Source organism: Crinia signifera, chromosome 1, assembly GCF_055691185.1.
Source record: "Crinia signifera chromosome 1, ASM5569118v1, whole genome shotgun sequence".
NCBI classification, from domain to species: Eukaryota; Metazoa; Chordata; class Amphibia; order Anura; family Myobatrachidae; genus Crinia; species Crinia signifera.
Window position 1 is genome coordinate 388,122,949 of NC_139217.1, and position 23,018 is coordinate 388,145,966.

Here is a 23,018-nt window from a genome sequence, read left to right on the forward strand (position 1 = left end):
CTCTGTTCGACTACATCCGTTTGATTCCCTGCACAGAGACTGTGTGTGTGTGGGAAGGGGGGAGGGGGGGGGGGGGGCGTTTGTTAACCGGAGTGGCATTAACCTGCTCGCTAGGGTCCGAAAAAATGCAGCCTAGCGATCCGGTCTGACTTGGGCCCTTAGGTTGGAAAGAATTTAGAGCTGTGCCTAACCAGACCTACCTTAGATCTGATAGACCTTCCAGTTTCCCAATTGTCTGGAGTAGGAAGCTTTGCTAAGTCTTGCCAAAAGAAGCCAGGAGTTCTTCATTGATCCAACGCAGTTTGGATACTACAATCTAATTGTACAGCATAGGTATTGTCCTACAGTATGGGGTGAATTTACTTAGATAGAATGGGTACCCATTAAATCTGTAATACGGCCGATCAGCCATATGTAATTCGTCTGATACAAATGCATATGCCATAGATAGAACACCGCCGTATGCGGCCATAGTGTTCTATGAGATCGGCACATTTACCATCATTTGTACTGGTGAATTTGAATACGAATGACAAGCAGAACATCTTATTGTGGCGAGTTTTGCTGAGCCTGCATGGATCAATCAGATCTGTGCAGGCTTCCAAGTGTAAAATAAATAAATAAAACAAAGGCATGGGATCCCCCGCCTGGCTATAACCAGCCCCGGGCTCATTAAACCAATCCTGGTTTTAGAAATTCAGGGGGATAAAAAAAGTGGGGTCCCCCCATGTTTCTAGAACCAGCAGCAGGCTCATGAGCTGGTCCTGTTTTCCAAAATACGGGGGACAAAATGAATAGAGGTCCCCCGTATTTTGATAACCAGCACTGACAGTGGGGTGAGCCGGCTTCCTCCGGCGCAGATCACAGCTGCTAGCGTCCTTGGCTTATGCATCTCCATGGAGACGCATAGCTCAGCCAATCAGGGCTGAACTATGCGTCTCCATGGAGAGGCATCGACCAACCATGCTAGCAGCCTCTGTAGCACTGGGACAGTGCTACAGAAGCTGTTAGCAGCGCTGGAGAAAGCCGGCTCACCCCGCTGTCAGTGTGATGTGAGCTGGCTCTGGAGAAGGGAGGGCAGCGCCGGACCCTGGGTTGGTAAGTACAGTATATTGGTGTAAAAGTGAGGTGTTTGTTTGTGTGTGTAATAAAGTTGTACTTTTCTGTGTGTGTGTATTTTATTTTAACATTATTTTTAGAGGTGGACTACAAGTCCCAGCGGGCCCATTAATGCCCTGCATGCTGGGACTTGTGGTTCGCCAAGTCCCAGCATTCGGGGGAGGCCTACTGACACTTGTAGTTCACCTGTATAAAGCAATGTTATGAATGAGTGTTTTAACCCTATCAGGTCGGCGTCCGAATCCCTGGGACGCCGGTGATAGCCCTGGGCTTCCGCCCTCGACGGGTGAAGCCTGGGGGGGACCCCTTTATTGGGGGGGTCCCCACTCCTCCAGGTACCCCGTCCAAGGCTGACCAGCCACGGTGCTCATGGTTCGGCCGGGGACCTTATGTAAAAAGTGTCCCCTGGCTGTGGCATGACACCATGGGCTGTTGGAGCCCGGTGCTGCTTTTAAAATACGGGGGACCCCCAGATTTTTTGTCCCCCGTATTTTTAGAACCAGTACTGGTCCAAGAGTCTGGGGCTGGTTTCAGAAACACGGGGGACCCCTATGCTTTTTGTCCCCCGTATTTTTGGAACCAGGTCCGGCTCAATGAGCTCGGGGCTGGTTATGCTCAGGAGGGGGGACCCCACGCTATTTTTTTTTTTCAAAATTCACTGTTACACATTTTTAAGACAGGACCATGCACAGATCTCAATGATCTGTGCATGGTTCTGGCAAATTCGCCTGTCAGAACCTGGTCTGCATGTGTGGCGAATATTAGTAACATTTCCCGTTTCCCGGTTTTTGCATAATTTAAGGCACGTGCCAAGAGGAAGGAGGTTTCCGGGCAACCAGAAACCTCCCCTGCGTTTGCCTATGTATACTATTTAATTTTTCTCCCTATTCTTTTTATTGCAGAGTGCAGACGTATTTATGTGTAAACTAATCAAGAGAGTAAAGTCAAATACTGTAAGTTTAACTTTTACTATATGTCTCACCCTTGTGTGATCGAACTATTTTTTTACATGGGGATTTATGTGCCTAACCCCTTCCTGACAGAGCCTGTTTTTGCCTTCCTGACAGAGCCCTTTTTTTCAATTCTGACATGTCTCACTTAAGTGGGGATAACTTTTTTTTGCTTTTACTTATCCCAGTGATTTTGAGATTGTTTTTTCGTGACACATTGTACTTCAAGTTAGTGGTAAATTTTCGTCGATACAGTCTGTGTTTTTTTGTGAAAAATACCAAAATATCGTGAAAAAATGGAAAATTTAGCGATTTGCAAAATGTTAAATTTTCTGCTTGTGAGACAAATAATCTTACCACTCAAAATAGTGAATAACTAACATAGACCATATGTCTACTTTATGTTGACATCATTATTTCAACTTCCTTTTAATTTTTTGGGACACTAGGAGGCTTACAATATGAATAGCAAATTCTCAAATTTTCAAGAAAATTTCAAACACTGATTTTTTTAGGGACCAGTTCAGTTCTGATGTGACTTTGAGGGACTTGTATGTGAGACACCCCCATAAATGATGCAATTTCAAAAACTGCACCCCTCACAGTATTCAAAACAGCATTTTGGAAGTTTGTTAACCCTTTAGGTGTTTCACAGGAATTAAAACAAAGTGTAGGTGAAATTTCAAAATTTCTTTTTTTTTGCAGATTTGCAATTTTAATACATTTTTCTAAGGAACACAGTACATTTTACTAGAGAAATGTGACTAAAAATTGATTCCCCCAATTCTTTTGTTTTCATAAATATCCTATATGTGGCCCTAGTGTGCACGGTGACCAAACCACAGGCTTCATAATAGAAGGAGCACCTACTTGATTTTGGAGCCTCCTTTTTATGAGATTATTTTTTAGGCACCATGTAGGTTTCTAGGCACCATAACATGCTAAAAGTTAGGAACCCCCCCACAAGTGACCCCATTTTGCAAACTACACCCCTCAGGGAATTCAGCTAGGGGTATAGTGTACATTTCAAACCCGCAGGGGTTTCACCAATTGTGGTACAACTGGGCAGTGAAAATGAAAAATTATTTTTTTTACACAAAAATGCAGTTCTGGCTCCAAATTTGTCATTTTCAGAAGGTATGAAGGAGACAAAGCACCCCAAAATCTGTGCCCCAATTTCTCCCGAGTACAGCAATGCCTCACATGTGACCAAAAAATACCAGTTGGGTGCATGGCAGGACTCAAAAGGGAAGGAGTGATTTTTGGATTTTGCAGCTCAGATTCTGGTGGAATTTTGGTGGGTGCTATGTCGCATTAGCAAGACCCCCCAAGCACCAATACAGTGGAACCCCCCCACAAGTCACCCCATTTTGCAAACTACACCCCTCAGGGAATTCATCTAGGGGTATAGTGTACATTTCAAACCCCCAGGGGTTTCACCAATTTTGATACAAGTGGGCAGTGAAAATGAAAAATTACATTTTTTTACACAAAAATGCAGTTCTGGCTCAAAATTTTTCATTTTCAGAAGGTATGAAGGAGAAAAAGCACCCCAAAATCTGTGCCCCAATTTCTCCCGAGTACGGCAATGCCTCACATGTGACCAAAAAATACCAGTTGGGTGCATGGCAGGACTCAGAAGGGAAGGAGTGATTTTTGGATTTTGCAGCACAGATTCTGGTGGAATGAATGGTGGGTGCTATGTTGCACCAATACAGTGGAACCCCCCCACAAGTCACCCCATTTTGCAAAGTACACCCCTCAGGGAATTCATCTAGGGGTATAGTGTACATTTCAAACCCCCAGGGGTTTCACCAATTTTGATACAAGTGGGCAGTGAAAATGAAAAATTACATTTTTTTTACACAAAAATGCAGTTCTGGCTCACAATTTTTCATTTTCAGAAGGTATGAAGGAGAAAAAGCACCCCAAAATATGTGCCCCAATTTCTTCCGAGTACGGCAATGCCTCACATGTGACCAAAAAATACCAGTTGGGTGCATGGCAGGACTCAGAACGGAAGGAGTGATTTTTGGATTTTGCGGCTCAGATTCTGGTGGAATTTTGGTGGGTGCTATGTCGCATTAGCAAGACCCCCCAAGCACCAATACAGTGGAACCCCCCCACAAGTCACCCCATTTTGAAAACTACACCCCTCAGGGAATTCATCTAGGGGTATAGTGTACATTTAAAACCCCCAGGGGTTTCACCAATTTTGATACAAGTGGGCAGTGAAAAAGAAAAATTACATTTTTTACACAAAAATGCAGTTCTGGCTCAAAATTTTTCATTTTCAGAAGGTATGAAGGAGAAAAAGCACCCCAAAATCTGTGCCCCAATTTCTCCCGAGTACGGCAATGCCTCACATGTGACCAAAAAATACCAGTTGGGTGCATGGCAGGACTCAGAAGGGAAGGAGTGATTTTTGGATTTTGCAGCTCAGATTCTGGTGGAATTTTGGTGGGTGCTATGTCGCATTAGCAAGACCCCCCAAGCACCAATACAGTGGAACCCCCCCACAAGTCACCCCATTTTGCAAAGTACACCCCTCAGGGAATTCATCTAGGGGTATAGTGTACATTTCAAACCCCCAGGGGTTTCACCAATTTTGATACAAGTGGGCAGTGAAAATGAAAAATTACATTTTTTTACACAAAAATGCAGTTCTGGCTCACAATTTTTCATTTTCAGAAGGTATGAAGGAGAAAAAGCACCCCAAAATATGTGCCCCAATTTCTTCCGAGTACGGCAATGCCTCACATGTGACCAAAAAATACCAGTTGGGTGCATGGCAGGACTCAGAACGGAAGGAGTGATTTTTGGATTTTGTGGCTCAGATTCTGGTGGAATTTTGGTGGGTGCTATGTCGCATTAGCAAGACCCCCCAAGCACCAATACAGTGGAACCCCCCCACAAGTCACCCCATTTTGCAAACTACACCCCTCAGGGAATTCATCTAGGGGTATAGTGTACATTTCAAACCCCCAGGGGTTTCACCAATTTTGATACAAGTGGGCAGTGAACATGAAAAATTACATTTTTTACACAAAAATGCAGTTCTGGCTCAAAATTTTTCATTTTCAGAAGGTATGAAGGAGAAAAAGCACCCCAAAATCTGTGCCCCAATTTCTCCCGAGTACGGCAATGCCTCACATGTGACCAAAAAATACCAGTTGGGTGCATGGCAGGACTCAAAAGGGAAGGAGTGATTTTTGGATTTTGCAGCTCAGATTCTGGTGGAATTTTGGTGGGTGCTATGTCGCATTAGCAAGACCCCCCAAGCACCAATACAGTGGAACCCCCCCACAAGTGACCCCATTTTGCAAACTACACCCCTCAGGGAATTCATCTAGGGGTATAGTGTACATTTCAAACCCCCAGGGGTTTCACCAATTTTGATACAAGTGGGCAGTGAAAAAGAAAAATTACATTTTTTACACAAAAATGCAGTTCTGGCTCAAAATTTTTCATTTTCAGAAGGTATGAAGGAGAAAAAGCACCCCAAAATCTGTGCCCCAATTTCTCCCGAGTACGGCAATGCCTCACATGTGACCAAAAAATACCAGTTGGGTGCATGGCAGGACTCAGAAGGGAAGGAGTGATTTTTGGATTTTGCAGCACAGATTCTGGTGGAATGAATGGTGGGTGCTATGTTGCACCAATACAGTGGAACCCCCCCACAAGTCACCCCATTTTGCAAACTACACCCCTCAGGGAATTCATCTAGGGGTATAGTGTACATTTCAAACCCCCAGGGGTTTCACCAATTTTGATACAAGTGGGCAGTGAAAATGAAAAATTACATTTTTTTACACAAAAATGCAGTTCTGGCTCAAAATATTTCATTTTCACAAGGAATGAAGGAGACAAAGCACCCCAAAATCTGTGCCCCAATTTCTCCCGAGTACGGCAATGCCTCATGTGTGACCAAAAAGTGGCAGGACTCAGAAGGGAAGGAGTGATATTTGGAGTTTGCAGCACAAATTCTGGTGGAATTTTGGTGGGTGCTATGTCGCATTAGCAAGACCCCCCAAGCACCAATACAGTGGAACCCCCCCACAAGTCACCCCATTTTGAAAACTACACCCCTCAGGGAATTCATCTAGGGGTATAGTGTACATTTAAAACCCCCAGGGGTTTCACCAATTTTGATACAAGTGGGCAGTGAAAAAGAAAAATTACATTTTTTACACAAAAATGCAGTTCTGGCTCAAAATTTTTCATTTTCAGAAGGTATGAAGGAGAAAAAGCACCCCAAAATCTGTGCCCCAATTTCTCCCGAGTACGGCAATGCCTCACATGTGACCAAAAAATACCAGTTGGGTGCATGGCAGGACTCAGAAGGGAAGGAGTGATTTTTGGATTTTGCGGCTCAGATTCTGGTGGAATGAATGGTGGGTGCTATGTGGCATTAGCAAGACCCCCGAAGCACGGTGAAATTATGAACCTAATATTCCATAGATGTGTGGTATAATTTAAAACACTCCTTTATACATAGGCCGGGTTTGTCGGGGCAAGTGTCACACTGGAAAATAGTTTGCTTTCTTATTCCCTTTTTATAGCAAACTTTGCACCTTTTTTGTGTCCTGCCCTTTTTTCCAGTGGAGGGGATTTCATCAGGAAAATGCTGCCCTGGTACAATACGGGGGCCAGTACTAGAAGTACTGGGGCCCTCTGCCTGCTGGTTCCCAAATATTAGGCCCTTTATGACTTCCTCTTGAAAGTGCATAAATGTCCCCCTCTGGCCGGTAGAACGGAATAGCACGTAAGCGTTATACAGTGCCATCTGGATGATATACACGGCCACCTTCTTGTACCAGATTTTTGTTTTCCGCAGGGCACTGTACGGCTTCAGTACCTGATCTGAAAGATCCACTCCGCCCATGTACCTATTGTAATCCAGGATACAATTAGGTTTTGAGGTGTGGGTACTGGTACCTCGTACAGGGACGGAGGTGGTACTGTCTCCGTGAATTGTTGTCAGTATAAGGACATCCCTCTTGTCCTTATATTTGACCAACAACATATTTTCGGTGCATATTCCCCTGCTTTCACCCCTTCTCATTACTTGGGCAATGTGCGTTTTTGGGAGGCCTCTTTGGTTCTTGCGCACAGTACCGCAAGCTGCTGTACCTCTTGAACCAAGGGCCTTAAACAGGGGGATGCTAGTGTAAAAGTTATCCACATAGAGGTGATAACCTTTATCCAGGAAGGGGTGCACTAAATCCCAGACAATTTTCCCACTAACACCTACGAGGGAGGGGGGGCATTCTGGCGGTTGAATTCTTGAATCCTTCCCTTCATAAACCCTAAACCTGTGGGTGTACCCTGAAGTGCTTTCACACAGTTTATACATTTTTATGCCATACCTTGCCCTCTTACTGGGAAGGTACTGGCGGAATTTAACCCTTCCTTTAAAATGTATAAGGGACTCGTCGATACAAATAAATTTTTCAGGGATGTACACCTCTTCAAATTTGGCACTGAAATGATCAATGACCGGCCTGACTTTGAATAGCCGGTCAAAGGTGGGATCATCTCTGGGTGGGCACTGTGCATTATCGGTGTAATGTATGAATTTAAGAATTGTCTCAAATCGAGTCCGGGGCATGGCCATACGGTAAAATGGAGTACTGTACAGAACATCTGTACTCCAATATTGCCTAATTTCTGGCTTTTTTACTATGCCCATATGAAACACCAGACCCCAAAACGTCATCATCTCTACTGCATCTACAGGGGTCCACCTAGCAAATGATGACGTGGGGTTTTGAGCAATAAACTGCTGGGCATATAAATTAGTTTGGTCCACCATTAAATTTATAAAATCATCAGAGAAAAATAATTTGAAAAAGTCAATTTCTCTGAGACCTGTGGAATCAAATTGGATTCCTGGCATGGCCAAAAACTCAGGAACCTGGGGCTCAAAATTGTCTGGTGGTGGGGTCCATACTAGATCAATTATTGGGGGGGGAATCTCAGCTGATCTACGGGGGCGTCTTTGAGGGGGTCCCTCATCAGCAGAGGAGGAAGAGGAGCTTAAGGCAAATCCTTCAAATTCCCCGCTTGCATCACTGGCTGTGTCAGAGTCAGAAGCAAGCATGGCATATGCCTCCTCCACTGAATACATTCTCCTGGATGATTGGGAGGACATTTGGGAGGACATTTGGGAGGACATTTGGGATGCCATTTTTATTTTTGTGTTACCGGTAGTGAAATGTTTCAACACGTGTATAGTGTAGGGGGGGGCACAAACTTTATTTCAATCCGGGGGGTATGTAGTGTGTAGTGTGTATGTGGTGCAGAAAAAAAAAAAAATACTTTATACCAATAAAAAAAAAAAAAAATGAAGGGGTTAAAAAAAAAAAAAAGGAAGGGGTTAAAAAAAAAAAGGTCCTGCGCCAAAAATTGAGCACAGATGTTGGTCAGTAACGTCTGTCACTGAACAGCGCTCAAAGGCAACAGGAATTTGATCAAAAAAAAAAAAAAAAATAGATCAACCCTGTGCCGAAAGAGATGATCAGTGATGTACGTCACTGATCAGCGCACAGCGGCCACAGGACACCCACAAAATCACAGTGTGTGTAAAAAAAAAAATAAAAAAAATACCCCACAGCACACACACAAAAAAAAAAGGTGATCAGTGATGCGACACTGATTACCAGTGAGGTGCAGCAGGTGCACAACCTTTGGTGCAACTGACAGGTATATATAAAAAAAAAAAAACCTCTGTACCCCCAAAAAAGTTGCTGATCACCTCAGATATAGTGATCAGCACAAAAGGCGGGGACAGCAGACACAAAATTTAGCACTCTCTATCACTATCTCTCTCTATCTCTCTATCTCTCACTATCTAACACTATCTAACACTCTATGACACTGCAGCAGCAGCACTCACAGGTATATCTATATATAAAAAAAAACCTGCGCCCCCAAAAAGTTACTGATCAGTTAATTTATACTGATCAGCACAAAAGGAGGGGGCAGCAGTCAGTTATATAAAAAATATATAGCACAATCTGTCACTATCTCTCTCTATCTCTCTCTATCTCTCTCTCTCTATCTCTCTCTATCTCTCTATAACTATCACACTGCAGCAGCACAAAATATAGCACTCTGTCAGTAGGCCTCTCTCTCTCTCTATCTCTCTCTCTCTATCTCTCTCTCTCTATCTATAACTATATCACACTGCAGCAGCACAAAATATAGCACTCTCTGACACTATCTCTCTCTCTATCTCTCTCTATCTCTCTCTATCTCTCTCTATCTCTCTCTCTCTATCTCTCTCTATCTCTCTCTATCTATCTCTATCTATCTCTCTATCTATCTAGCTAATACTAATACAGTGCAGCAGCACAATATCACAGTATGGCACAATTATTGCACAGGATCCAGGAAGCAATCAGCAGCGATCAGGTAAGTATTGCAGCAAGTATTTCTGGTCAGTATGGCGGCAGGGGGGTACGGTGACCGCACTGCACGCTTTCCAGACCGGAATGGCGTCTGCAGTGCAGTCACCGTTAGTTTAAATCTCCCTCCTTGGCTGTGATTGGTCCGTCGGTCCGACGGACCAATCACGGCCTTTGGGGGCGGGCGGGGTGAGGTGGGGTGACACCAGTGTCACCCTTACACCCCGCGGTGATTGGTGCTGTACTTTACAGCACCAATCACCTCTGATCCCGTGTCACCGGCGAACGTTATTCGCCGGTGACACAGGAAAACGCTGTGAATGGCTGTTCACACTGAACAGCCAATCACAGCGATCGCCGACGGGGGGGCGGCATCGCAGCCCCCCCGGGGCATGCACGGACATGTCTGCTGTCAGGGACAGCAGACATGTTGAAACTGTCACCGCGTCTATAGACGCGGTGACAGTTTAAATCCATGACGTACATTTACGCCATGTGTCGGGAAGTGCTTCCCGACCATGACGTAAATGTACGTCAAATGTCGGGAAGGGGTTAAAGATAACTTTAGCTACATCAATCATTAGACTTCTGATGTATGTTCCCTCTAGAACTGTAACGAAAAGAAAAAAAAAAAAACATTAAAGAATTTTACAGTACAAAGGAAGATTTGTTACCATCCAGGACCACACCTGTAAATATGCCCCATCTTCTTATTTAAATATCTCAGCTTGCAAAAGAGAATCTTGTTTCTTCAAGTGGGTACAAGTTAAGATACACAGGCAGCATGTCTGGCAGCAGGGAGCATGAGAATGACAGGCAGGGTGTCTGGCAGCAGGGAGCAGGAGTATAACAGGCAAGGTGCCTGGCTGCAGAGAGGAGGGAAACCTGGCATGTAAGTGGTCTGGAAGAAGTTATAAAGAGTGTTGTAAGTGGGTTGTCTCACAGTAAAGAGAGTGTATGATAGATGAGTGTTTGTCAGCATAGATAGTGTGACAGGTAGGGCGTCCCACAGAAGGGAGGGAGTAGTGTGGCAGGTGGGGCGTAGCACAAATTCTTCTCAGGCTAACTTATGGGGTATTGGATAAAAAGAAACAGAACAGTCCATACCCTGGATTGTCAGACTGGACCAGATTCCTGCATTAATCTGTGGAGACAGAGCACTTTCCTGTCAGTCCCTGTTTTGTATGTGATAGCTGTTACCAGGCAGATGAGAAGAGAGAAATTACAGCCTCCCCGTATGTTCCGAACAGTTCCATTTCTTTTACACACATTCCAGGATCATACCGTTTAGTGTTAGGGGTTCACATGCCTACACAGGTGAACTGCAAGACGAGAGTTATACTTGCTGGAGAGAAACATACCACAGATGCAGGATGGATGTAAATAGTTGTATTGTAAGGATCAGGAACAATGAATCAGGATCTGGTACAAGGTATCAGGAACAGGTTCAAATCATCAGGAACAGCCATTACAAATTACTGAGGCCCAGGACAGATATATATATATATATATATATATATATATATATATATATATATATATATATATAATACCAAGAGCAGTCTGTTCTAGCTAGAGTATCAACTGGGACTGCTCTTTAGAAAGGATGCACAGAGGTACTGAAAGCTGGAACAAAACAGCAGCACCTCTGGCAGCCCATAGGTACTGAAGACCAGAACACCACAGCAGCACTTCTGGCAGCCCATAGGTACTGCAGACCAGAACACCTCAGCAGCACTTCTGGCAGCCCAAAGGTTCTGCAGACCAGAACACAGCAGCAGCACCTCTGGCAGCCCAGAGGAACTGCAGGCCAGATAAACTAAATGGCAGTCCTGTCAGTCTGTAAACTCCCAGGATGTGGATGGATGGGTATGGACTTTGCTGTCTCCACAGGGGCTAAGATTGTTGCAGGAATCCGGTCCAGCATTCTAGTGTGTGGACCTTGCTGTTTTTTACCTGATGCACCTTATGGTTGTTAGCCATGTCAGCATACAGTACATTCATATTGTCAGCACTATTTATCTTTCTCTACTGGACACTGACTGCAACCTCCTCCCAGCTAATGGCTTCCCATCTGCTGCCTTTCTGTAAGAACTTTCAAGTGAGCACAGCTTCCTGTCTCTAAACATGAGACAGATCTTACATATGTGCACCAGATCTAGTGCTCCTAGTTCACATTATACAACATTGAAGCCTCAGTTCAAATTATGCCTCAGTGTATCCAGGGCCATCCTAACAGCATTATGGGTGTAGTGGGAACCCTATCTCGTAACCACTCACAAAATACCTATGCCTTGGTACCTTTTGTTAAAATATACCACCTTGCATCAAATCCAGTGATTTACATATATATCTCTATAGATATCTATATAGATGATTTTTACCTATGGGCTGCAGCCCCCCAGTAAAATCTGCCACTGTAGTGAAGCCAGATGCAGTCTGTGAGACTGCACTGGCTTCACTGTGACTGGCAGTGACTTCCAATTGGAAGTCCGACCTGCCAGTCACAAAAACAGTCCCATTGGGAGGTGTTCCCTCCCTCCGGGACGCCTTTGTGCGTGCTGCCATGCAAAAACGGCGATTGTGCATGCGCAGTACCTATATCGGTATTGTGCACGCGCCGGTCCCGGTGCCTGTAACTTATATTGTACAGGCACCGGGACCAAGATTGCTTCTATGGGCTGTTGCCCAAGCAGCCCATAGAAGCTGGCTGCATGCGCAGTAAACATGTTTGTACTGCGCATGTGCCAGTCCCCGGCGCCTGTCATCACAGCACAGGCGCCGGGAGGAGAGGAAGTAGCAGCAGCAGTGGCGGCGACAGGGGGGTGAGTGAATTGCGGTACCCCTGCTGCAGCCAGAGGCAGCTCCCCTCCCCTAATAAGGTACGAATCCCCACTGTATATAGATATATATCTATATACAGTATATCTATATAGGTATATTTATGTACATTTTGTAACAGAGGTCCTTACTTTAGAATTGCTGCAAAGACTGAGCTTAGGTGCTGCCTGCCAGGCTGTGCTCTCACACTGACTCACTGACTTTCAGTAGTGAGTGGAGCCAGGACTCGTGAGCTGGAGAACACACCGCCACGGCCACTGCAGGGATCCCTCCTCCAAGCTCCTGCTGCAGGTCAGACCCAGTCATCGGGTACAGCGGCCATCCCCTCCCGGGTGCCAGAGTTCCAGTGAAGCTCTGTGCCCCGGGTGGTGGGCAACGTGCCATCAGCTATCAGGGTGTGCTGTGTGGAGACCTTTCTGAAGATGTGGTACAGGAACTCTGTGGCCAGCAGACTGCAAGGCAGGCAGCGGGCATCATGTCATCGGCTACCAGGGTGCGCTGAGGGGGGTCTTTTCTGATGGGGTGATACAGGGTGTGATTGGGGGTGGGAGTGCTTTGCCGACAGGTGTGGTATACAGTATACTAGGCTTGCGCGTTGGGCCTCTAGCATTGTGGGGCCCATGGGCAACTGCCCTGCAAGCCCATATGTTAAGACGACCCTGAGTGTATCCACACTGGTATTGTTGCTGTGTTTGAGGGCCTCTGGGTGGACTTGGTATGATATGTCGACATTTATATTATCAACATGAGTATGTCATAATGGCCCTTATTCTGATCGGTGCGTACTTTCCCGAATTATTTTGGTGCGGTCCGCATGCCACGCTGTGCGGTGGCGTACGGCTAACGTCCGTAGAAACGCCCACGGGTCCTCCGCATTCGGACAGACTCACTCTTTAAGAACAGGGCGTGTGTACGGACGACATACAAACCGTGCGTGTGCGATGGAAACGCACAGATTCTTGCACGGTCTTCCCGCACAAGCACGGTCTTACCGCGTCAGAACGTACGGGAAGCTGTCCGTACGCCCCGATGCGGAGTATTTACGCTCAATCCCACACTTTTTTACTGAGTACACACAGCGATCACGTGACCTCAGTTTTATTTTGTCATTGGTGTTGGAATCTGCATTTAGCTACTAAATCAGACTTACTCAGTTTGCCAGGTTTTTGAGAAATATTTTTCCACACCAAGGGGCGTCCCGTATGCGCCGCACGGTTGACGCTGGCGTACGGAACGCGGCCGTACGGAACGCAGGTTGCAGCTTATTAACGCCAGTTACAGAAATAGTATTTAAAGTGGTCCTAGAAAGGCAAACAGTTGTTGCAAACATGGCTGGCTCAGAGTCAGAGGAAGAACAGGTGGTGCAGAATCTCTTGTCCCGCATGGAGGCCAACACCACCTATGTCCCCCTCAACCCAGAGCAGCCAGATGGGCCATCAACATCAGGCCAATCAGCAGCTGGCCCATCCTCAGCATCAGCAGAATCATTGGGAACACAGCAGGTGGCTTCCCAACAGAGTAGCCAGCCCAGCACTTCAAGTACAGCAACCGGTGGCCGTGGCCGTGGCAGTGCCAGTGGCAGTGGCGGTGCCAGTGGCCGTGCCCGTGGCCGCAGTCGGGCAACAGAGGAACCAACCACAAGAAACATGGCATATGAACCGCAGGAGCTTGACATCCTGGTGACCCGGGCACGTGATTTGATAGAGTGCCCAGCGGTAAAGTTGACACACACAAGGAGATGGAAGATCTGGGAGGAGATAACGGCGGAGATTAATGCAGTGGCTCCACAAGTTCGTGAGGCGGAGCACGTTAAGAAGAGGCAAGTACATGTGTGTTACATTTGAGCAGTACAAGTCCAGTAATGTTTACATTAAATATTAGATGGAGTTGGTCAATGGGTGGTAACGTTGCTTGGAGGCACAGACATGTTTGCCATGACATTGAATTGATAGTTATTGGAGGGTGACTGTTGTTGTATCTTCTAAGGGTTGGTTTTAAAAATGAATATAATGTAAGTTTGGTGTCAGTAGGCACATGTTGTATTATGTTTAAGATTGCAATGGGTGCTACAGCAAACATGAGGAGTTACATGTATTAATATGTACACTTTGATTGCAGGTGGCACGACTTCAAAGGAAACCTCAAGAAGAAATTGACCCAGCGGTGGGAACACAGCCACACCTCTGGGGCTGGCCCCATGCCTGGCAAGCTGAAGCTCACCCCCCTGGAAGAGATGGCACAGTGCTGCATTGCAGTGGAGGAGGTCCGGGGGGTGAGCACCATAGACAGCGAGTCCCCAGCGGAAGTGATGGCTTCTACGCTTGAAGGTAATTATTTGCCAGGCCATAAGTAGATGTTTTGAATTTGGCATGGAATGTGTGGTAATTGGTATTTTCTCATTCAACAGCATCCCCACCGCTTGGTCAAGATTCTCTTGAGGAGGTTGTGGAGTCTGTGCCACCTGGCCCCAGTAGCAGGCCCGTGCAGCAGCAGCCGGAAATGTCCGCGGTTGAATTGTCCACGTGGGGCCGTGTGCTAGAAAGTATTGTGCAGCAGGGAGACTCGGCATCAGAGCGGGTGCGTAGGGCCGAGGAGGTGCTGCAGGGTTTGACCACCAGCCACCAGAGTATTGCTGCGAGCCTGCAGGCTATGAGTGCCAGCCAGCAAGCTATGAGTGCCAGCCAGCAAGCTATTGCTGCTAGCCTGCAGGTGCTGGCTGATCAAGCCCTGCGGCAAAATGAACTCCTCCTCCGCCATAATGAACTTATGGTGGAGCTAGTTACCACCAATAGGGTCCTAATGTCACCCGCTTCTGGTGCATTACCACCATCATCACTCCCTGCTGCCAGAGGGGGAAGAACATCCACCCCCTCCCCAGCATGTGCTCCACGTGACCCACCATCTGACTGTGGCCGTGGGCGAGGCCGAAGAGCTGCTGCACGTGGCAAGGAGCCTGCCAGGGGCAAACGTGCCCGCAAATGAACTTGTGTCCCCATTAATCTCCACCGTTATGTCTTCCCAAATCTTCCATTGAGCTGTGTGTGTCAGCATCCTGTGTCAAAATCCGTGCCGAGGGTCACCACATTTGCCCGCGGTTCAAATGTCATGTTTGGTTCCCCTGTTGCCCTGTTTCGGCTAGCATTACTGTGTGCTGTACTTGAAGTGTTGGTGCTGTACTTTTGTTGTGAAGCCACCTGATGTGTTCCTAATGATTCTGCTGTGGCTATTTATTATATATTATTTACTTTTAGTCCTGTTATGGTACCATTTGTTTTGTGATGTTTTTGACATTTTTGGCAAAGTTTCTTTAATAAATGTTATTTTGGCCCCACAAATGTCTGTATTAATTGATACACGCAGAAGTGACATGTGTATTAGTATTATTAATATTAAGTTGTGTTGATTATTTGCTGTGTAAAAGTGTGTGACAAGTGCAGCATGTAATGTTCCCTTTAAGCTGCAATGCTTCCAATTGTAGCAGTGAGAAGCGTGTAATTAACAAGTAATGAGTAAAGTAGGTGATTGTATTGTGTTCAGCTGACATTGGTTGAGGTGCGTCCGTCCTGATTAGGCGTTCCGATTGCCTAGCGCATGACCGAGTGGTGTCCGCAAAGCAATACTAGCCTTTTGGACACCGCACATTTCTACCCTTTTTGTTCGCGTGCATTCGGCGTGCTGTCCGAATGCACGCCTACCCAAATATGTGTACTCCCCCGTGTCCGCCCATGTTTCCGCCCAGTTTAGCCCACTTTGAAACTACGCCCCTGTGTCATTCCGCATGACGCCCATAACACACCCATATTGGCCGAGTGATTGCGGTGCACATTTCTGTACGGTATTAGTGAGAACAAGTACGGAGACCATACGTGGCACATGCGCATAGCGTTCCACACGCATGCGCAGATGGCTAAAAAACGCGATCCGAAAGAATTCGCGAACGTACGCACCGATCAGAATAAGGGCCAATGTGACATTGACCATATCGACAATCTTGTGGCTATACAGATAAAATAATTAGAGTAATAAAATTCTACGGTAAGATCAGTAGGTCATCTTTACTGTGTCAACAAGTCCTACTATCAATGTGTAACATTTTAGAGGCTGGTATGTCCAGGATGTTCCCATAAATACCGTCTCACCAAAGATCCCCCGACAAGATAAAGTCCCAAAAGCCGATCAGTAAATTATTGGCAATTTTTTCATAAGTGATACAGTTTTTTTTACATAATTCATTAAAATTGCATGCAACATAAAGAAGATGATGAACTATACACAATCACTATACAGTGCTGTTACCACCCTTACAGGTGTGAACTCATTTGGCAAGATCCTCCTGCTTAGTGTATGGACAAGGCACCAGAAACCCTCCTTGTTTCATCCATAATTGGACTTCTTCGATGGCAAGAAATAAAAAATGATAATGCAATGTCGTAATTAATGTACTAGAAGTCATTCATATATAAGAAACTATAAATAAAAAAATAATAATAACAGGGAACAATGTATCTTTAGAGATAGACATGTGTGTTTTACATAAGACCATGAACACAAGCAAGTTGTATCACATACAAGGTAAGTGAATACTGTTATTTATTTCCTATAAAGTAAAAAAATCAGAAGTATGCAATTTTGTTAAAAGATTCCAAGAATAACAAATTTGCAGCACAGACTGTACTCTAGGTATGTTGAGGTATGTGTGGAATGTACTGTCTGATCCTTTCATCCGTGTTCACAATCCTTTGCAGTGTTGTTCTGTGAGAGTTCAAATGTCAACTATCCCTTCATATTCTGCATACAGAAGTGTGCAAAAGTTTAAGGCAGATGTGGAAAAAAAAGTAAGATGCTTTAATAAATAGAAGTGTTATAAAAGTTCCATCAATTAACAAAATGCAAAGTGAATGAACAAAGAGAAATCTAAATAAAACTTGGTGTGACCACCCTTTGCGATCAGCATAAATTCTTCTAGGTACACGTGCATACAGTCAGGGAGTATGTAGGATTATGAGCAGATCATACCAAACAGGTGTCATTTTCATATGTAGGTTGAAGGGTTTATTATTAAATTAAAGACTTGCACTTTCTCTGCAAACGTCATCTTACCACATGCACCAAGGCCCTTATTCTTATTGACTCGCTAGGATGCGAATTTGCACCCTTGCGAGTCAACCAGAACTCGCCCTGTAAATGGTGCTACGATTGCCCCTTCGCATGCCGGGTTCAGTTGCCTGGCATGCGAATGGATGTTTTACATAAACATCCATTCGCATGCAAGTGGGAACCTCCCCCATCTTTCGTCGTTCGCCGACCATCAAATGATGGAGAAGGAGCACGCATATGTAAGGGTGGTCCAGACCACTCGTACATATGCGTGTAGAAATCCAGGGAATTGGGCGGGCAGCTGACATCCAGTTATGTCAGCTGTCCGCCCCCCGCACATGCGTCTAAAACGCATTAGCATGTGAATGCCCAGAGTTTTCATGGGAACGCCCATGAAAAGCTGGGCATTGAGATATGCTAATGGCCCAGGCCGGTACCCCACACCCCTCTCCAACCCCCTCTCAAAAAGCTGGGAGCATGCACTCGGCAAACATACTTTTCGCAGAGTTCGCACGCACCCAGCATATACACATGCGCAGAGATGCTGTTGCGTATGCGCGTATGCAAAACATCGCTGCCAGTGTGAATTCTTGGCCAAGCAAGTTAACCAGAATAAGGGTCCATGCAGGGCAGCCGGGAGGGGGGGTACTAATTACGACCCCTCCCTGCCCCCTCCGTCCCTCCCAGGTAGCAACAGCAGCACACACTTCTACAGCATGTGCTGTGCTGACAGCAGGCTCAGCAAGAGTATCTCACTGACAAGGTCATGCTGAGCCTGCTGTCAGCACAGCACATGCTGTAGGTGTGCTGCTGCTGCTGCTGAGATTACAGTTTTTAGAGTTTTCTTTCACCCTCCCCAAATCACTTTGGGGGCATGGCCTACGTGCGGGAGGTGCCCACACATCAAACACTTAGGCAACGCCTCCAAAATTTTGGGTCCATGTTCTTGCTTGGGTGGGTGAGCTGGAGAATAGTCAATTTTTTCATGAGACAAGTGGCTGCTCTCCCTATCTTTGGGCTAGACTTTGGTGAATTCCGACTTTTCCCATGGCCACCAGTAGTAGAGTGGTGCATCACTCCTGCTCAGCCTGCTTTGAGGCAGTGAGAAGCTTTCCTGAGGCTGCATTATAGAACCTTGGCTTCTGGCTCTGATGCTGCCTTGGTCTGCTTGACCTTCATCTTTGACTGCCACACTCACCTGCTGGTGTTACTGTTATTCTATGGTGGGATGTAATAGAGTCTCCCCAGAAGTGCGGAATGCTGGCTGAACCCATGCATTTTAAAAGATTGGCGCTTTAAAAAATGAAAACCACTGAGTAAGGCTGGCACTCTTGCGAACTCAGACATCCTGCTGCTGAACTCTACTTACATTTGATACTTTCCTTAACTTGTTTCTGGTCCAGACCAGTAGTACCACCGCTAGTCAGCTAGTGAGCACTAGTATAATACCCTTTAAACAAAAATGTACTGAAGGAACTAACATGTCAATCGATTATCTGATTGGGTTATTTTTTTGGTTACTATAAAAATAAGAACATTTCTGAGGGCAGATCTGTATAACCTCGTACTGTCCGCATGAAATTTTTATTCTGCATATTTCAGTCTAATCTTATTTTGTGGAGTTTATTGGCTGATAATTATAAAAAAAGTGGTACTTATGTAATATCTGGACTCCTGTTTTTCTTATGAGACCGCGTCCCCTAGCGGGGCTCGCTGCGCTCACCACGCTTCGGGCACGGTGGCTCGCTGCGCTCGCCACACTATATAAAATCAACTCCATGCGTAGTTGGATAGTAGGGGTATGAAAAAATGGGGTTCATTTAACATGGGAGTCCAGATAATACATAAGTACCAAAAAAGTTTTTAGAATGTGAAAAGTCTGATCTAATCCAATAAATAGGTCATTTTGAGAAATACAGTATACAGTAGGTTTTAGATTGCAGCAGATACTGTATACGGTATAGAAGAAATGACTGCCCTCTGTCTTATTGGTAGATTTTAGTATGACATTCTCATCATAATAATAACAAGAATGTAACAATGTGTGCCAAAGCACTATGGACATGTAGCAGGTGTAGCAGGTGCTTCTTTACCTTATCCTGGAGCCCAACCTAGGAGTGCTCTAATCCAGTAAACTGGACACATACCTGCAATAGAAACTGCACAAAAGGTATGGGAGTGTTCCAGGCATAATGTAAAAACAAACACTGCTCCCAAGAAGTGGTTCCAATGTCCCATTGCCACTGTACCTCTTTTTAGGAGCAGGGCTATGTACTATGCAAGTGTAGAAGGTGCTACCTTACCTTTTCTTGGTGCCCAACACGGTGCACTTTAATCTAGTAAACCGGACACATACCTGCAAGAGAAACTGAGCCAAAGATTTAAGGGTCTTCCAGTCATAATGTAAAAACATGCCTTGTCCCTAAAAAGAGGTTCTAACCTTGCCCACTATACCTCTGTTCGGGGCAGGGCTTTATATTTTCCAGGTGTAGCAGGTTTTACCTGACCTTTTCCTGGAGCCCATCTTCTGCAGAAATCAACCGCAGTGTGCTCTACCCTCAGTATACCGGACACATACCTGCAAGAGAAACTGCGCAATACGTTTGAAGGTGTTTAAGTCATGATGAAAAAATATACCCTGTCCCCAAGAAGAGGTTCCACCATCCCAATGCCCACTGTACCTCTGTTTGGGGGGCTGGGCTATATACTTTTAAAATGTAGCAGGTGCTACCTTACCTTTTCCTGGCATCCAATGTATACAGGATCCAAACACGGTGTGCTGTATCATCTGTAAACCGGACAAGTATCTCCAAGAGAAACGGCACAGAAGGTTTTAGGGTGTTCCAGTCATGATGGAATAAAATGTCGTGCCCCCAAGAAGAAGAGGTTCCACCCTCCCAATGCCCACTGTACCTCTTTTTGGGGTAATGTAACAGGTGCTACTTTACCATTTTCTGGTGCCAAACTAGATCCAACCGAGGTGTGCTCTACTTCAGTTAACCGGATACATACCTGCAAGAGAAACTGTACAGAAGATTTTAGGGTGTTCAAGACAATATGGAAAAAAACATACCCTGCCCTCTACTGTACATTTTTTGGGGGGCTGGGCTATATACTATAGAAGTGTAGCAGGTGCTACCTTACCTTTTCCTGACACGCAACGAATGCAGGATCCAACCACAGTGTGCTCAACCCTTAGTACACCGGAATCATACCTGCAAGAGAAACTGCACAAAAGGTTTTAGGGTAATTTAGACATGATGGAAAGAAAATGTCCTGCTCCCAAGAAGAGGTTTCACCATCCCAATGCACACTATATGTCCTATTAGGGGCAGGGTTACATACTATAAAAGTGTAGCAGGTGCTACCTTACCTTTTCCTGGCACCCAACCTATGCAGAATCCAAATGCAGTTTGTTGTACCCTCAGTGTACCGGACACATACCTGCAAGAGAAACTTCACAAAAGTTTTTAGGGTGTTACAATCATAATGGAAAAACATACCCTGCCCCCAAGAAGAGGATCCACTACCCCAATGCCCACTATACCTCCTATTGGGGGCAGGGTGATATACTATGAAAGTGTAGCAGGTGTTACCTTACATTTTACCTGCACCTAACATATGCAGAATTCAAAAGCAGTGTGCTGTACCCTCTGTATACCGGACATATTCCAGCAAGAGAAACTGCACAAAAGATTTTAGGGTGATACAGTCATGATGGAAAAACATACCCTGCCCCCAAGAAGAGGTTCCACCATATCAATGACCACTCAATCTTTTTTGGGGGGCTGGGCTATATACTATGGAAGTGTAGCAGGTGCTACCTTACCTTTTCCTGGCACCCAATGAAAGCAGGATCCATCCACGGTGTGCTTAACCCTTAGTACACCGGACTCATACCTGCAAGAGAAACTGCACAAAAGGTTTTAGGGTGTTTTAGACATGATGGAAAGAAAATGCCCTGCTCCCAAGAAGAGGTTTCACCATTCCAATGCCCACTATACCTCCTATTTGGGGCAGGGCTATATACTATAAAAGTGTAGCAGGTGCTACCTTACCTTTTACCTGCACCTAACATATGCAGTATCCAAAAGCAGTGTGCTGTACCCTCAGTATACCGGACACATTCCTGCAAGGGAAACTGCACAAAAGATTTTAGGGTGATACATTCATGATGGGAAAAAAACATACCCTGCCCCCAAGAACAGGTTCCACCATCCCAATGCCCACTATACCTCCTATTGGGGGCAGGGCTATATACTATGAAAGTGTAGCAGGTGCTACCTTACTTTTTCCTGGCACCCAACCTATGCAGATTCCCAACGCAGTTTGTTGTACCCTCAGTGTACCGGACACATACCTGCAGGAGAAACTTCACAACAGTTTTTAGGGTGTTTCAGTCATGATGGGAAAAACATACCGTCCCCCCAAAAAGAGGTTCCACCATCCCAATGACCACTCAACCTCTTTTTGGGGCTGGGCTATATACTATGGAAGTGTAGCAGGTGCTACCCTACCTTTTCCTGGCACCCAACGAAAGCAGGATCCATCCATGGTGTGCTCAAACCTTAGTACACCAGACTCATACCTGCAAGAGAAACTGCACTAAAGGTTTTAGGGTGTTTTAGACATAAGGGAAAGAAAATGCCCTGCTCCAAGAAGATGTTTCACCATCCCAATGCCCACTATACTTCCTATTGGGGGCAGGACTACATACTATAAAAGTGTAGCAGGTGCTACCTTACCTTTTGTTGGGACACCCAAATACTGTATGCAGAATCCAAAAGCAGTGTGCTGTACCTTCAATATATTGGACACATACCTGCAATAGAAACTGCACAAAAGGTATGGGAGTGTTCCAGGCATAATGTAAAAACAAACACTGCTCCCAAGAAGTGGTTCCAATGTCCCATTGCCACTGTACCTCTTTTTAGGAGCAGGGCTATGTACTATGCAAGTGCAGAAGGTGCTACCTTACCTTTTCTTGGTGCCCAACACGGTGCACTTTAATCTAGTAAACCGGACACATACCTGCAAGAGAAACTGAGCCAAAGATTTTAGGGTCTTCCAGTCATAATGTAAAAACATGCCTTGTCCCTAAAAAGAGGTTCTAACCTTGCCCACTATACCTCTGTTCGGGGCAGGGCTTTATATTTTCCAGGTGTAGCAGGTTTTACCTGACCTTTTCCTGGAGCCCATCTTCTGCAGAAATCAACCGCAGTGTGCTCTACCCTCAGTATACCGGACACATACCTGCAAGAGAAACTGCGCAATACGTTTGAAGGTGTTTAAGTCATGATGAAAAAATATACCCTGTCCCCAAGAAGAGGTTCCACCATCCCAATGCCCACTGTACCTCTGTTTGGGGGGCTGGGCTATATACTTTTAAAATGTAGCAGGTGCTACCTTACCTTTTCCTGGCATCCAATGTATACAGGATCCAAACACGGTGTGCTGTATCATCTGTAAACCGGACAAGTATCTCCAAGAGAAACGACACAGAAGGTTTTAGGGTGTTCCAGTCATGATGGAATAAAATGTCGTGCCCCCAAGAAGAAGAGGTTCCACCCTCCCAATGCCCACTGTACCTCTTTTTGGGGTA